The sequence below is a fragment of the Diaphorina citri genome, unplaced genomic scaffold, assembly GCF_000475195.1.
Source record: "Diaphorina citri unplaced genomic scaffold, Diaci psyllid genome assembly version 1.1 scaffold53, whole genome shotgun sequence".
Lineage (NCBI taxonomy): Eukaryota > Metazoa > Arthropoda > Insecta > Hemiptera > Psyllidae > Diaphorina > Diaphorina citri.
Genome location: NW_007377490.1, coordinates 1 through 4105, shown reverse-complemented (window position 1 = coordinate 4105; position 4105 = coordinate 1). Strand labels below are relative to the sequence as shown.

The following is a 4105-nucleotide window of genomic DNA, read 5'->3' as shown; positions in this document are numbered from 1 at the left end:
GTTTTTACTTTCTATTACTACAGTTATTTTTCCTATTAAGTACCCACTCCTATGAAAAGTTTTACCTTAAAACATTGTTGCAAGATCTTCCAAGTTTCTTAACAAAAATTTGAAAACTTTTTTTTTTTACAAATTAAATTTTAAGCATTTCTATTGAAATCAGCGTGTTTCGAACTTCCTTTATCAGCGAAGAAAAAAAAAGTGGTTGAGCCCCATCCTTGATCCTTGTAAAAAATTCACCAGAAATTGTACCCAACATCCTGAGAAAAGCAACAGCAGTACAGGTCCAACACCCTTCTTATGTAACTTTGAGGAATCAAAAGAAGTTGCATAAAATTAGAGTGTTTTGATGGGCCCAAAAAGTGGGGAAATAGTCAACTTAGTCGTGGGGAAAAAAAGTCAGTCTCATCTAAACTGGGGACCTTTATTGGGCTAAAAACTCATTTTAGGAGGTAATACCCTATGGCAGTTCGAGGTTGAACAGCCTGTAAAATCTTTTCAACCCTAATAGCTACATCTATCTTCAAAATGCCACCCTATTGATCTTTTCTGTTATTTTTGCCTTGAAGTCATCAAACATCCGGGTAAGTTCTTCTTTGCCTTGTTGTAGTGTCTCCATCTGAAAATAACACAATATTATCAGTATTTATCAGACATGTGTACAGTGTTTTGCTCATATTCATTAATATTACTAAGTTTACAGCTTGAACTTGTAGGATTCAAACCTGAAATGGATTTTTACAGGTATGTAACACAACACAATCAAAACCATGTTTCACTGTGCATTTCACAGAACATTCATGTGTTTAAAAAGGATTTTTTAAGCACAAATGCTTTTCACTACATTACATTATTCTTCAATGAATAAGCTTTACTAAATTTGATGCCTTGACTTGGACTCAAAGCACCAACCTCCATATCCTACATGTGCATTTCACAGAACATTCATGTGTTTAAAAAGGATTTTTTAAGCACAAATGCTTTTCACTACATTACATTATTCTTCAATGAATAAACTTTACTAAATTTGATGCCTTGACTTGGACTCAAAGCACCAACCTCCATATCCTACACTGCCTGTGGCGGCCATAGCAGATAACCTCCAGCAAATCTCCACCAGCGGCGAGTTTACCGAGGACAATCAAGTAGGTACAGAATCAGATAATCAAGTATAGTTAGCCAGAAGATGATACTTTTTTATACATAAAAAAATAAATGAAATACACGTCCACGTCCTATTTCAGACTTAAAAAGGAGGAAAGCTCTTATTCAATTAAATAGAAAACATATTCATCCTGTCCTATATTAATGTTCATATTGGAAACTATTTGTGTCAGAAAGACAACCTTTAGTAGCTCAGAGCATCTTCCATGCCAGAAGAATTCGAATCCCAAGAGGATAATGTTAGGGTAAAGTTTTCAATTTCTATTTGGAAACGAATGATGTTTACATTCTGAGAGGGAGGAAATTCGGGGATGAATGGTGTTACTACGAACAGCATCGTATCACCAAAAGTGGTGATGATTGGTGACTTTACCGATTACCGTAGTACAGGGGACTCTAATCTTTAGGTAGCCTAAAAAATGTTGAAGGGTTTTCTATCTTTATCGGAATTGATTTGTTGTAAACTTTTTCCACCACACCATTTTTAAGGAGAGCTGCTACCAACGGGATTTCTCCTCAGAGCTATGGGGTCCAGGATTGTAAGCTTGGCTGATTATTTATGATTTGATTAATTTTAGAAAGGATTTATGATTTGATTTAATATTAGAAATGATTTATGATATGATTTGATTGTTCCAGGAATTGCTAGCGGCCACCTACTCGTTATTCGTGAGTGTGGGAGAGACTCACACAGCTCTCATCCTGTTGGCCCTCCTATCCGAGAGGAAAGAAGAACGGGACACCTGTTTCAAACTATTCAGTATTGCCTTGTCCTGTAGCAACGCACCGGGCGAATATCCTATCCATGAAACCTACAGTGCGGGCTCCTTCAGCTTCTGGTATATACTCCAGGTATGAAAGAGTAGTTTTTCTTTCTTTTTTAAATGTCACACTGTATATTTGCTTTTAATGACGGGGATTTTACCCTCCGTTCGGCGAAAAGCTCCCATCAATCTCACCCAGCCTGAGTGGGGCCGGGTAAAGCCAGCAGTACGCGATTGGCCGAATGGTCACTCATCCGGATACCAACCATCTCCAATACCACCAAGTTAGGTTGTATAAGTAGAGGGCTTTGAAATATAGGATTTGGGAGTCAACACTCTCAACTTTGTCAGATAGGGAGCTAGACAGAAGAGGATGTCTTGAATTGTGAGGGTATCCTTATAGGGGTGACTGAGCCTTGTCCAGAAATCGTTTTTTTCTTCTTTTTCAAAAATAACGGCAAAAAGGAAAAAGGATGAGTCGAGTCGACCAGTCGACTCTCCCGGCCGGCAACTACTAAGGGATTTTTTTCGACTGGCAACACTGGAGAAGGGAGAAAATGGTATTATTTTTTCCCTTTTCCTCTTGATTTACTTGATTAGGTAGGTACTTGACTACTTGATTTTTGATTTACATTTTCCGTGTTGATCTAAGCTCCTTGATCTGTTGGTGTTGTATTCTGTTGAACTGAACGGAACGGTGTCGTACGACTTACCTATTTCATCATGTTGGTGTTGTATTCTGTTGAACTGAACGGAACGGTGTCGTGTGTACGGGTACGGCTACGGTACTACGGTGTTGGTTAGTTGGTAAAATAAAAAACTAGATCCAGATTTCCAGAACCAAGAAGACATTTGTGATTTGATTAAAAAATAGTTACATTCAAGAAAACACTTGGAACTAGCTGCTACATTTAACAGAATAATTGCTTCATTACCTACATCACTGGAATGAGTTACTAATAACAGGTAATTAACCAACCACCTATTAAAACAAATTTTATCATAGACCCCATTGAGATTTGTTGGAGTCAACAGCTCAGCCTCTTTACAAGGTACAGTTTACTGAGGTTTTTCTGTAAATGTTGGTGTTGGTCCAGTTTAAATAAGTGCTGAAATTTGATAGGTTAAGCCCAAGTCTAATAAGTTGGAGTTGTGGCATGTTCACCCAATAGGTAAGTAAGTAATGATTAATTATTATCAAATCAGGTATCAATACAAAGCTATTAAAACCAACTGAGGCCACTCTTTACTACATAAAGATTGACTTATTCCATATCCATCTAAATATATCCCATGTAAATATTTCTTATTTTATAGATTATTCCAGATGAAAACTTAATACATCCGTCATCCACTTACTTATAACTAACCCTATAATAACACTGGTCACTGCTCGTTTGTGCCAGTTCCTTTGGTAGCAATATTCCATGGACGTGACTTCTGCACAAGTACCCTTATTCCATATCCATCTAAATATATTCCATGTAAATATTTCTTATTTTATAGATTATTCCAGATGAAAACTTAATACATCCGTCATCTACTTATAATATCCATGGCTCCAACAAATTTGAAAAGGGATTATGAGCGCCTGGCTTGGTCTTGGGCAGAACATACAAATCCAGTTGAAATTACTCAGGATAATGTAGAGTCAGCATATCGATGTAATATCCCTAGGTGCATGTCCTACTCATGTCGGTAAGTATGATCCTTGGACATGTCATGAGATTACATCCCTACTAAGTGCTAGAGATAGGGGAAAGAATGAACGAACGAACTGTAGAAACTTGTTCTTTGAAAAAGTTTGTTCCTGAACTGAACCGTTCTTTCTGAACGGTAAGTTCATTTCAATCAACCGTTCACCTTGCAACAAGAACTTCAATTGAGTTTGAATATTTAAATTGCCTCTTTATTTATTTTATTTGACATCATTACACTCTGTTTGGTTTCTTTCTCTCTCTTTCTTATTTCTTCTCTTATTCTTTTTCTTCTTCTTAATTACCCCTCCCTCCTTCTACAGCTCAGGCACGATGAGGATCCTCAACCTTCTCCTCCCTTCCCCCCCTCTCCTTTATAATGATGACGTCACCTAGTTATAGTTCAACTGACAGCTCGCCTGCCTCCTCTTCACCTAGCCCAGCTCTCAGTTCTTCTTCCAACTCTCCACCCAGCATCAC

The 4105-nt window shown here is 37.6% G+C and overlaps 1 long non-coding RNA gene across 1 annotated transcript; it reads left to right on the top strand.

Moving 5' to 3' along the window:
• The first annotated feature begins 1074 nt into the window (after positions 1-1074).
• Positions 1075-1982, top strand: LOC113470425. The gene is made up of 2 exons (XR_003393485.1): positions 1075-1145; positions 1804-1982. It is a non-coding gene; the product is annotated as an uncharacterized LOC113470425 (long non-coding RNA).
• The last annotated feature ends 2123 nt before the right edge of the window (positions 1983-4105 follow it).